Source organism: Protopterus annectens, chromosome 13.part0, assembly GCF_019279795.1.
Source record: "Protopterus annectens isolate FY-2018-M chromosome 13.part0, PAN1.0, whole genome shotgun sequence".
In the NCBI taxonomy this organism is placed as follows: domain Eukaryota; kingdom Metazoa; phylum Chordata; order Ceratodontiformes; family Protopteridae; genus Protopterus; species Protopterus annectens.
The window spans coordinates 90,174,944-90,188,812 of record NC_056747.1 but is presented as its reverse complement, the minus strand read 5'-3'; positions in this window follow the sequence as shown (position 1 = coordinate 90,188,812).

Below are 13,869 nucleotides of genomic sequence, written 5' to 3'. Positions count from 1 at the left end.
ACTCTCTTCCTGGGAACCTCATCAGTGGGAGCATCTGGTGAGGTCTCGGAAGAGCACGGGCCACCCAATGGGGCTTCCTGAGGCTCTGGGTCTCTACGCTTGGCTAGGATCTGTGAAGCAGAAGCAGACACAAGCACTTTAGGGGAGGAAGAAGCTGGACCTGAGGTTGTGGATGTCTTGGGAGACATAACTCTCCTCATGGCTTCGAAGGTACCCATGCTCCGATGCGAAGGGACCAACGGATCCAAGGAAACCCCCGGGACCAGGACAGTGGGCTCCAAGCCCGAGGTAGGAGCCGAGCTTATCCGAGCTGAGGCAACGAGAGGCAGAGTCAGAACAGACAAGTCGGTCCTACCATCCTCCCCGGACCCGACCAGAGAGTGTCAGCTCCTAGAGTCCTCGATCGGCTCTGTTTACTCTGTCCTCTGTGCCGAAGACACTGGAGCAGGTGTCAGCTCCGAAGGCTCCACAATCAACAAGTCTGACTCCAAAGGACCAGTATGGCTCGGAGGAGGATGAGTTGCAGTTGGCATAAGGGCCGTCGGCTCTGAAGCCAATAAAAGTTTTGCAAAGGGTGGTGCCTGTAACAGTTTCTGCACCACATGATCCACATCCAGATCAGAAAGGCTAATAGAGGACCGAGATGAATGGACCGAAGGTGGTACCGATTGTAATAGAGGAGACTTGGGTATTTCAGATACCGGTTCCAGGACTGGGGACCGGCTCCGAAAAGATAAGACTGTTGGCTCCAAAATCTGTGGAGCCGACATCAAAGATTTCTTGGATTTTTTTGTCTCAGAAGTCTTAGAAGACTTTGAGGACTTACTGGATCCATCTTGGTCACTCAAAGCTTCTTGGAAAGAGGGTTTCAGTAAACCTCTATCTATCAACTTCCTCTTTCTCTCCTGGAGGACTCTGGAAGAGAAAGAATGGCATACGGAGCAGCTATCCTGTAAGTGTAAAGCTCCTAAACAATACACACAATTGACATAGCTGTCAGTGACAGACATTTTTTGGCCACATTTGGGGCACTTTTTAAAACCTGACTTGGGATGTTTATCTTGATGGTCAGCCATATTGCACCAAACACAGAATTAAACAAGATTACTGTCAAACAAAGACTGAAAATTGAACAGTAACCAACAGTCAAAGAGCCTTTGGAAAAAAAAATCAGGCTGAAGTCACACACAAGTAATTATCTAGAGACAGATAAATATTAACTGTGACAGAAAAACTCTGCACACAATATCACACGCTAAGCAGACTATACTAAAGTGATAAAGATATCTGCAATTTCACACACACTAAACCATATCTAAATTCTAAACTAAGCACACTCTAAATAAACCTTATCTAAATTCTTTATAAACTGTGACAAAAGGTCACTAAGCAAGCACACTTTAAGTATAAAATAATACACTTTAAACTAGGCCTAGAAAAAAAGAGGCCAACTAGATATTTATAAGAAAGCACACCAGGGAAAGGGAAAGTATCTAAAACTACTATCTGGTCAGAGTTATGAAGATTAATAAAAAATATTTGTAAAATAAAGATTTTACTGGCCCAAGCTAGTGAGAACCTCCGATCTTTTGCAGTGGCAAACTAGATCTGGGGTAACACTAGGTGCATCATGGGATAGGGACTTGGCCTCTAGCTATTTGAAGACCTCAAGCTTTGTAGCAGGCCGACTCGGAGCTGAGGGATCGACTTCAAACCCATCAGTAAGAATGAATGGCAAGATAGAACAACTTCACATCTGCTATTAAGGAGCTTAAGAAAATTTTGGAAGATTTCCAAGATGGCTGCACACTGATCAACAGCTTTGCTTCAACTTGCCAAGCTTAGGGAGCCTATAACAAGAAAGGTAACAAGAATCCTGTAGAGGTATTAGAAATATTTCAGAAATTCTATGAAAATTTGATTAAGCAGAGAAATATGGAAATCAAGAAGAGATAGATACAAATGGAAATGTTTGTAGAAGAATTAAATATGCCCAGGTTAGAGATAGATGAGGCTGAATTACTAACTGTTAGAATAGGAGATGAGATAAAAATTGTGATATATAACCAATCTACAGGAAGGTCCCCAGGAATAGATGGTACTCCTGTGGAAGTTTGGAGGGAAAAACTAATAAAGGTCTGGAAGGTTTTGTTTAACAGTATTTTAAGAGGAAGAGAAGTACTAACATCCCGGAAGAAAGCAGTGGTAGCTGTAATATCTAAGGAGAGTAAAGAGCCATCAGACCCAGCTTCATATAGGCCCATTTCAATACTAAAACATGATTATAAAGTGTTCATGTCTATAATGGCTAAAAGAATGACAAAAGCAATGCCAAAATTGATAGATATGGATCAGTGTGGTTTTGAGAACTTTAACAGAACACTGATAATCCAGAAGGAAACAGAATGTAAGAAAATGCCATTGTTGTTGGTGGGTCTTGATGCAGAGCAAGCACTTGACAGAGTAAGCTGGGACTTTATGACCAGGGCAATGGAAGTATTTCCATTTCCTGAAAAAATTATAAGGTTTATTAGGGGGATATATGGGAGATTGGAGGCAAAAATTAAAGTGGTGGGTACCTCTCTGATAATTTCTTCTTGAGCAGAGGAACCAGGCAGGGATGTCTTTCTTTCCCTTTTGTTATTTGCATTATATTTAGAACCACTGGCAAAGAAAATACGGGACTCAGAAATTCAAGGATATAATTGGTATGGTAGTCAAGAAAAGCTGGCTCTATTTGCAGATGATATTATTTTATACCTGACAAAACCAGAAAGAGACATTACAGTGTTGTGAAACATTTTGAGACAGTTTCAAATATTTTGGGGATACAAAATTAATACAGCTAAACCAAAGGCAATTATGGTGAATTATGTACCCACACACAAATTGGTTCAGCAATATCCATATTTATGGGGACATAATACAATGAAGTATTTAGGAGTATGGTTTAAAATGATTCCGCTGTGGCAGCTAAGTATATGTGGGAAGAGACTAAACAAAAGATAATACAAAAACTGAGAAAATGGAAGCTTTTCTATATGGATATGGATAGTAAGATACAAGCAGTCAAAATGTTTTTAGTCCCGTTAGTCTTATACATAGGTCAGACATATTTTTATCAACCAGAGGAGAAGTTGTGGATAACAATAAAGAGTTGAAGGACTTTATCTGGGAGAGGAAGACTGCAAGAGTCAAGTGGGATAAGCTGATTCTTTCAGTAGAACAGGGTAGACTGGGATTACGCAATATGAAGGAATATTTCATAACTACAGAGTTAAGACTCCTATACATAGCACAAGCAGAAAACTGTAATTCAAAGTGGAAAGAGGTGATGATAAAACAGGGGGGAAGCTCAAGAAACAAGGAGAGACTGGGATTTTGGATGCAGGCCTTTAAGGAGAATAACAGTAATTATACAAAATATTATATCCATAAAGTAGCAGAAAATATTCTAAGAACTAAGCCAACATGGGAATGGAGAAATTAGATTATGCCGATAGGGAAGATTGCAATTAAGGATACAGGCAATAGGCAAGAGGGGGCAGGAATTTATTGGAGAAAACTAGCAAAGGAACCAAGGTACTAGGAGCAAATAACTACAAAGGGAAAGGTGACAGAATGGAAAGAGGCCGAGAATTTATTTGGACTGCAGTTTAGAGATTACCTTCCCTATCAAGGATTGATATCAAGAGTATAAGCAAAGAGAAAGAAATAGGGGGTCCTAAATGAAAGGCCAATACTGATAGAGGATCTAGAACAGAAGCTGCCATTAAAAATGAATAATTAGTAGAGCATATAAAATATTGCATGATAAGTATAAGAATCAATCAGAGGAGGTTAGAAAAGATTGGGAAGAGAGAGATTGGATAAGCAATTCACAAAGAAACTATTGGAGGATATATGCGTGTCTCTCAAATATGCAACAAAATCTAGAATATTTAGGACTTTTGGTTGGAAATGTTTACATAGATATTTTTATATCCCAAGTAGACTCCAGAGAATTTTTCAGCAGGCAGACAGCAAATGCTGGACGTGCGACAGAGAAGAAAGAGGTATCTGGGAATATATTTTCTGGGAGTGAGGTGAGATGGTGGACTTTAAGGATTCCCTACAAGATGCACTGTCAGAGATACTGGGTGGGCAGATTGATGTGATGTGGGAGATGTGGGAGATGAGCTATGATACAGAATTGGAATTGCCTAGACTTGGTAAGGCCTTGCTGTGTCTAATTATGGTGGCTGCCAAAAAACAATTGCTAGAAAAGGGAAATCGAAATCTAAACCAACTATATTAGAAGTAGTGAATATAGTTACAGAGATACAACAAATATAATTGAGATCTTTAGGAAAAGGTAGGAGCAAACTACGTAGGAAAAACAGGAATTGTGGGAACAATACATACAGGGGAGGAATGAGGTTTAAAAAAGGTAGGACTTAAATGAGCTATGTAATGTTTCACTGAAAATGATTGGGTAGATTATAAGTGATGTATAATGTTTGCAGCTGGGAGTGTGTCAGTATGGTTTGTGTGTAAAATGCTTGCAACTAAGTGTTGGTGTGGTTTGTTTTTATTTATATAAATGTATGATTGCTTATGTCGTAAGTGATGGTTTAACAAATACGTTTCTTGTTTATAAAAGGGACAGGAATTGAATAATTTATGTAATGTTGCTTAGGTTATATGATATATAGCAATATATGTGAAGTATAATGTTTGTCAATTTTAATTTGTTAATACAGTTTGCTTACTTTTGTATAAATGTAAATATGCCTATGTCACAAGTGATATAATTGAATAAAGGTGTTTAAAAGAAAACAGCTTCACTTCAGCTGTCCCATTGTGAAAACAGAAACTAAGAAACTGCAGTCAGAGATATTGTAAACTTGAGTAAATCTCAGTTACTGACTAGTAACTACACCACCTGGATGCATGCAAAGAGGAACCTAAGAGATCCTGAAAGAAAATTAACTAGAAAACCAGAAGAGAAAACACTGAGTGGGAAGAATCCTGCAGCTGTTCAGCAAAAAGCAGTTAAAGCTCCAGCTTTGGTGTAAGATATGACTTTCAGCAAACTAGAGGAAAAATAAGTCAAACATGCTCAGAGGTTATTAAAATAAATGAAACACAGGAGTTTATAAACTCAAGTAACAAAAAGATAGCAGCATTTGAAGAAGCTATATAGAAGAGATTCAGTTGAGGTGATAAAACTGCAAAAATCAGAGGCTGAAATGAAAAAAAGGCTGGCTGAGAATGAGACTGCTCAAGAAAAAGAAGTTATGTCTTACCACAACATTCCATCTGTGTTGTTCATCTTCACCAATCCTTCGGTTCCAAACCCTCAGAGCCGACTCAGCCTTTATTTTCCAGCTCTTGCTCTCCAAACTCTTGTGCCCGGCTCTACCCATAATGCTCCTCACACAGATAACCTCAGCTCGAGTTTGCCAGATGGCAGAATATAGCCACAATTTTAGAACATCATACAAATATAAACATAGAAAAATATACAAAGAAGACAAGGCCATCTATGGATTCCTGATGAGAAAATGAATCAGAATCAGTGAGGCCTACTAAGAGCTTTAGGTTGCGGGACGGTATGTCAAGGATTGGTGAAGATGAACAACACAGATGGAATGTTATGGTAAGACATAACTTCTTTATCTGATGTTAATCTTCACCTAATCCTTGATGGTGGGACAGAATCCCCAGCAACTTATGTACCTTGGGAGGTCTCACGGAAGAATATTCTGATGCACCACAGAGCCAAAGGATGCTTGACTTCTCAAGATTTGATCTAGTTTGTAATGTGCAATGAAGGTATGGTGAGAGGACCAAGTAGCTGCTGCACAAATGTAATTTAGAGAAGCTCTTGCATGAAAAACTGCTGATGTGGCAACAGCCTTCGTAGAATGAGCTCTGTTTTGTGGAGTTGAAGTCCTTGAAATTGATAGGTGAAAGAAATACAGTCTCTCAACCACTTAGCCATCGTAACTTTGGAGACTGCACAACCCATTTGTAAGGCAGAGAAGGACACAAATAATTGGTCAGATTTATGGAATTCTTTAGTTTTGTGGAGATAAAAACACAACTGTCTATGAACATCTAGCAAATGCAGAGCGTATTCTCCTTTACTGGTAAAATTAGGGGAAAAAGTTGGTAAATGTATGGCCTGTTTAATATTGGATTCAGTAACCACTTTTGGAAGAAAAGAAGGATTTGTTCCAAGTTGAACTCTCTTTGTGAAAAATTAAATAGGGAGATTTGCATGATAAAGCCTGTAATTCAGAGACTCTTCTTGCAGAGGTGATGGCTACTAGAAATAAAGTCATCCAAGTCAAAAAATTTAATTGACAAGAATCAGGTGGTTCAAAAGGACTTTGGGTTAACGTTTGCATGACTGTTAAGTCCCATGGAGGAACCAGATCTTTAACAGGGGGTCTTAGCAAGGACAACCCTTTCAGGAAGGCACTGGAAAGCTTATGGGACATTACTGAAGAGTCATTGTGCCCAACATGAAAATTAGAGATTGCCACCAACTGAACTTTTATAGTCGAAGCAGAGGAACCAGAGTATTCAAGAAGTCCAATATATCTTCAGTTGGGGCACTGAAGGGATCAAGTCCCTTATTTAAAGCCCATATGGTAAATCTTCTCCATTTGCTCAGGTAAAGTTTTCTAGTTGTAGGTTTGTGGTGTGCAGTAATAATACGTTTGATGGGCGATGACAGAGAAGCTTGCCTGGCAATCATGGGAATTGGAGAAACCACACTGTCAGTTTGAGGTGCTGCAAATTGGGGTGAACCATGCCTTCTGGGTGAGTAAGCAGGTCTAGAACCGGGTCCAAAATCCATGGTTTCTGTAGCAGATGCGGCCAAAGGAAGGAAAAACAGACTTGTCAAGGCCAGAATAGGGCAATGAGGATTATGATATTCTTCGTCATTTTTGCTTTCTTCAGAAACTGAGAGATTAACGGTACTGGGGGAAAGGTATATAATAGGCGGGGTGGCCAGTTGTGAAGAAGAGCATCCCTGGGTGACTCCCCCAGTGGAGGGATTAGGGCAGAGTAACTTTTGCATTTGTTGTTCAGGGGAGAGGTAAAGAGGTCATAGCAAGGTTGGCCCAATCGATGGAAAATCTCATCTGCCACTACTGGATTCAGGGACCACTCATGAGGCATGAGAATAGTCCTGCTCAATTTGTCCGCTATCACATTTAAATGTCCCGGAATGTGCATTGCTATGAGAAAGCAGTTGCAAGAAATCACCCATTTCCACACTCTGAGTGCCTCTCAACATAGTGGATATGATTTGGTTCCCCCTTGTTTGTAGATGTACCAGACCACTGACACGTTTGTTTGAATTGCAACTGTTCCTAGAGGAAGGGAATCTTGGAATGCTTGCAATGCCAATAGCACTGCCCTCATCTCTAGAACATTGATGTGCAGGTAGGCCTCCAATTGGGACCACGTGCCTTGGACTGTCTTTCCCAAATAATGCCTCCCTCACCCTATCTGGAAGCATCCATGGTAACTGTGGCTTGGGGTTAAGGTAGAGAGAAGGGCCAGCCCAGGAGAATCTGATCTGAGTGAAGCCACCATTTGAGGTCTTGTTTGCAGAGATTGGTTACTAAAATTCGGTAAGACATTGGTTGATGAGTTAAAAAACATTGTACTGCTAGTAACCACTGTAGTAATCGCATATGCAACCTTGCTACAGGAACCAGAGTGATTGTGACGGCCACTGAACCCAAGGTTTGAAGAATGAATCTCACTGGGACTCTGTCGTTCTGAATGATCTGTCTCACCAGAGCCCTGATGTTCAGTAGTCTTTCTGGAGGAAGGGAAGATATCCCTGAGATGGTGTTTAGTTGCACCCCTATGAAATCCAAACATTGTGAGGGTTGCAGTTGGGGTTTTTTGAGATTTACTGAAATGCCTAGGGATGAGAAGACAGACAGGGTATAGACACTTGCTATTTCTAACTGATGCCTGGTGGTAGCAGTGAGGAGCCAGTCGTTGAGATATTGGCATACTAGAAAACCTTGCAGTCTGAAATGTGCTGCAACTACTGCCATGCATTTGGTAAACACCCTGGGGGCTGTGGTGAGTCCAAAGGGCAGTGCTGTGAATTGGCAGTGACTGGCCCCTAGCTGGAAGCATAGAAACCTTCTGGAGCTTTTCTCCATCTTTATGGGGTAATAAGCATCCTTGAGATCTGTTGAGCACATCCAGTTGCCTTTTTCCAAGAAAGGGAGTATGGTTTGTACTGAGACCATACGGAATTTGGTATGGTGGACTGATTTGTTGAATTGGCTGAGATCCAAAATCAGTCTCCAGTCCCCTGTTTTTTTGGGCACTAAAAAGAATCTTGAGTAAACCCCGGATCCTATCTGGTCTGGTGGGACTTTTTGGATGACTCTTTTGTTTAGCAGCTTTTGAATTTCTAAAGCTGTTGCCTTCCTTTGACTGGGTGGAACATCTGTGAGTTTTCTCTGAGGTTTTGGGTTCACAAACAAGGGGATTTGGTAGCCTCTGGATATTATTTTGAGCACCAATTTGTCCAAAGTTATTGTTTGCCAGGCTGGTAGGTGCAGGGATAATTGCCCCTGACTGCCTCCAGAGAAAGAAAGTTGGGCAACCCTTCAGGGATGCTGATAGGAAGTACCAAAGAAGGATTCCCTGGACCCCAGATTTTGCTGTCCATTCTGGCCTCCTAGGGTGGCGTCTTCCATTGTTTCCCCCTCTGCCCCAGGGGAAATCTTTACCACGAGTCATAGAAAGGCCCTTTGGATTTCTTGAACCATAGTGTCCCACTCCTCTGATTCCTTGAGTACGGTCACTGAGGAGTAGAGAAGCGTATGCCCACGGCAGATAGGGTCTTCCCATCCTGCTCACTTCTGGTCAGAGTTTCCTTAACTTTTGGGCCAAAAAGGATAGATCCATCAAAGAGTGCATTGATGAATGATGCTTTGAATGGCTCCGCAAAGTCACATAAGCGCATCCAGGAATGCCATCTGATGGATATGCCTGAACCTGCTGCTCTGGATGTCCCTTTGGCTGTGTGTGCTGTGAACCTCATGGACGAATTAGAGATGGATTTGAGGGTCGCAAACTTGGAGGAGGCCTCATCTTCAATCTCCGCAGCTCCTGCTCCTGCCAGAGTGTTAGAAAGTTTCTTAATTATGTCTCTTTGTAATCTGGTATGTAGTTCAACAACCTTAGCGCAAAGGTTGTTGAAGCATAAACACACTTCCCGAACATATCCAAGGTCCTGGACTCCTTGTTAGGAGGATGGATAGTGTGACTCTCTTCTGTGAGTTCTTTTTTGGTGGCTGCTGCTACCACCACAGCATCAACAGGGACCAATGTGGTTCCTCCTTTGGTGCAGACAAAATATGGTCAGGCCTCTTGGGAATAGGCTGCATGGCCGCTAGGCAATCAATTTCACCAGTTTGTTAGTGGGCGGAGAAATCCAAGAAGTGGAGGGTTGAGCGCAAAAAGCCTCCAGGTATACTGACTCCTCCGTGAAAGGTAATGTGGATGACCAGTCACCCCTCTGTTTCAGTATTTCAAGGATGTCCCCGAAGGAAACATCTTCAGGGGGTGACCTTGGGGAACCTTCGCCTTCATCGAAGTCAGTATCCTTGGTGTAGGACTCCTCTGGGGAGTCAAGGTGCTTCCTCTTGCACTTCCTCTTCACAGGGACTTCTTCGGGGGGAAGTTCAGGAGAAGTTTCCAAAGAGGTAACCACCAGGGTGGGTGTTACCAGGGGCTTTTGCACCCTCTGTCTGGTGGATGAGGTTAATGGCAGTTCCTGCTGAGAGGAAGGGAAAGATATTTGCCCCAACAGGGAAGGCAACGACTGAGAATCCCCAAGGGATAGCACCCTCTCCATTATATGGAAAGCAGGTGCCCCCATAAAGGAGTGGGAGCCCAGAACAGAAAAAGACTGCTTCAGAACTGAGGTCACATCCTGCACCAAAGAGACCTCCTCTGCACCTGGAGTCTGAGTCTGAACTACAAGGGCCGACGCTCGGAGAGGCATGGATGGCTCAGATGGAGTCAAAAAGATATCATGCATCCTGGAACCGACTGTCGTGTCCCAATCCCAGGAGTCCCCTGGTGCAAGAAGATCCGGAAAAACTCAAGGCTGTAGTTGGAACCAAAGATGGAAAGGCTGTCAGAACCGACTCCATCAGAGCCAGGGCTGTCGGAACAGAGGACTCCAAGGGCTCAGATAGAGTTGGAGAAGTGTATGTGGGTGTTATGGAATGAGCAGTTTCAATGCCTGTTTGGCACGGAACCAAAGTTAATCCTCTTGTCACTAGGAGCTGGTCCACTAACCTCATAATGTCCTGTTCCGATGAGCTTTTAGTAGACCTCACCGATACCATGGAAGGAGATCTGGACCATCTGACTTCCATGAAAGGAGTGTCCTTGAAAGGGTCGACAGAAGGAGAGTGCGACATCCTTGGTGCAATAGGCAACTCTGAAGTCCTAGGTACCAACAGCTCAGCCGGAGCCGAGGCACCAGAGTGTTCCAAAGATGTCTTGCTATGCACTGACAAATCTCCTGATGCTGAAAAACTTTTCGGAGCTGAAGTTTTAGAAATTTTTCTCATCCGTTCCGAAGAGCTCAGAACCGATGAAGGTCTCTTTACTGTGGGAAGACGTTCCCGCTTCCTCAGTTTTCTCTTTAGATCCAGAAATGGCCTCGTCAAAAGGAGATTTTAACAGGCCTTTCAATAAAAGCTTGTTCTTTCTTTCCAGTAAGGTATGGGAGGAAAATCCGTGACAAACAGCACAATTTTCTTGTAAATGTATTTTGCCTAAACAATATACACGTAGGGTATGCCCATCAGAGTTAGGCATTTTCCCTTTACACTTGGTACATCTCCTGAAATCTGAACAGCCCTTCAGACATATTGGAATTTTTTTTTTTTTTTTTTTTTTAAAAGGCAAGGAAAAAAAATACCAACGATGGTAATGACAATACCCTAATAGTAAAGAAAGAGTTACCAACAATGGTAAGTAGGAGAAATACCTCACGGTAAGAGAAAAAAAGGGTTAAGAGGAGTGGGTAGCATAGATAAGGTAGATAGACTTAAGTACTAGAAATTTTATAGGTAAAGATATAGAAAAAATAAGTTTTATAACTCACAAAATTTGCCAAGGCTCGAGAGATAATGAAGGCACATCTGGTCTGCAATGTGGCAAATGAGATCTGCGGTAATCTCTGTGAGGAGCATTATGGGTAGAGCTGGACTCGAGAGTTTGGAGAGTGCGAGCTGGAAAATAATGGTTGAGTCGGTTCTAAGGGTTCAGACCCAAATCCACTGTCGAGGATTAGGTGAAGATTAACAACATCAGATGAGATGTTGCAAAAAATGGTAGAATTAGGGGAGAGAACATGTAGAGAAACTGAGAATGTAAAGTTGTTCAATCTCGCCGTTCATTCTTTACTGATGGGTTAGGAGCAGATCCCTCGACTCCGATATGGCCAACTGCAAAGTTTGAGGTCTTCGAATAGCTTGAGGCCAAGTCCCTATCCCATGATGCACCTGTGAATTACACCAGATCTAGTTTGCTGCTGCAACAAATTGGAGGTTCTGAATTAGCTCAGGCCAGATAAGAAAATTTTTTCATTAAAAATTCTATAAAAGTTTTTGATAGTATAGTTAGCTAGATTTGTTTATAAAGCTCTTATAGCTTTTAGTGTGCTCCCTTCCCTTTTACTATTTTTCAGATATTTCTGGTTGGCCTCTTTTTGGCCTAGTTAATTGTAGTTCTTATAGATGTGGTCTGTCTAGCCTTCGAGTTTTTTATGTAAGGCTTAGTTCAGTAAACCTGTGTTTATATAGATAAGCTTATTGCCTTTCCTTCTCTCAGCTTGCTGTGCTATTTGTGACCTGTTGTCACATTTCTTAGATAGTGGTGTGGTCTGTCTAGCCTTTTTGTGTTTATAAGGCTTAGTCTTTGTTACTGTCTAATTTACAGTGTTCTCTACTTATTTAGATATCATTATTTCTCAGCAGCTATCTTGTTAGTCTACTTTGTGTGACTTCACATATTGTGTCTGTGTGTGTTTTAGCCTGTTTTTAATAAGGCTTACCTGCTATCTGTTCTATTTGGAAAAAAATGTACTATTGTTTTTTGTGTGGCAGTAAATATCTCTAACTTTATTATGGCAGATCAAGACAAGCACCCCAAATCAGGGTTCAAAAAGTGCCCTAAGTGTGGCCAGAAAATGTCAGTTACAGACAGTCATGTCAACTGTGTTTATTGTGTAGGGGCTCTGTATTTGCAAGACAGTTGTGACTTTTGTGTCTTTGTCATTCTTTCTCCTCTAGAGTCCTGCAGGAAAGGAAGAGGAAACTAATCGATAGAGGCTTGTTGAAGCCTTCCTTTCAGGAAGCTTTGAGTGACCAGGATGGTTCCAGTCAGTCTTCAAAGTCTTCCAAGACTTCAGTCTCAAAAAAATCAAAGATGTCATCGACTTCGGCTCCACCGCCTTCAGAGCTGATAGTCTGTTGCTTTTGGAGCTGGTCCCCTGTCTGAGAACTGGTCTCCAAAGCCCCAAAGAGTCCTATTCTCCAGTCAGTAACACCTTCGGTAAGATTGTCTCGATCATCTATCAGCCTGTCGGATCTGGACTTGGATCGTGTGGTACAAAAGCTGTTGTCAGCACCAGCATTAGCCAAAATGTTATCGGCTTCGTCCCAAATGGCTTCGGAGACGAAGACCATTGCACTGACTATTACTATTCCTCCTCCAAGCCATGCTGCTGGTCCTTCGGAGCTGGAGGAGGCAGACTTGATGTTAGTGGAACCCTCTGAGCTGATGCCTGCTCCAGTGTCTTTGGCTACGTGTACTCAGTGCCAATCGAGGACTCTAGGAGTTAACACACTCCGGTCGGGTCCAGAGAGGACAGTCAAACTGACTTGTTGGTTCCAACTTTGCCTCTCGGGGCCTCAGATCAGATGAGCTCTGCTCCTACCTCGGGCTCAGAGCCCACTGTCCCAGTGCTAGGGGTGTTGACTGTTTCCACGGATCCGTCGGCTCCCTCACATCAGAGCAGAGGTGCTTTCGAAGCCATGAGGAGGGTCACGTCTCCCAAGACATCCTTGACCTTGGTTCTGCCTTCCTCCACCTCAAAAGTGCCTGTGCCTGCTTCTGCATCACATGTCCTGACCAAGCGTAGAGACCCAGAGCCTCAGGAAGCCCCAATGGGTGGTCCCTGCTCTTCCGAGACCTCACCAGAGGCCGCCACTGATGAGGTTTCCAGGAAGAGATTGTGCAAGAGGAAGCACCTAGGCAACCCGCAGTAGTCTCTCACATTGGATACTGAGGTAAATGAGTCAGAAGGGTCCCCACGGTCCCCCTCTGAGGATATCTCATTTGCTGAGATACTTGAGATCCTTAGACAGAGGGCTGACTGTCAGTCCAAAAGCCCTACTGAGGATGAGTCAGTTCTCCTGAAGGCATTCAGGTCTCAGCCCTCCACATCTTGGGTGACTCCGCCCTTTGATGAGCTGATGCAGCTGGTCTCACGAAGGGCATGGGGGTCTCTGGATTCTATAGAACCTGTCCCCAGGAGGCCTAATAAATTTATTTCAGCCCCAGTTGACAGAACATTTTTAAGTAAAGGTGTTCCGGTTGATACCATGATGGTGGCGTCGGCCACCAAGAAGGAATTGTCTGAGACTTCCTCATCTATCCATCCTCCTAACAGGGACTCTAGGATTATGGATTGTTATGGGAAGTGCATGTTTAGTTCAGCGACCTTTGCTCTCCATTCACTGAACTACTTAACCCATTTTACTAGGTTGCAAAGAGATCTCCTTAAAGAGTTGGGAGATACTCTTCAGGTTA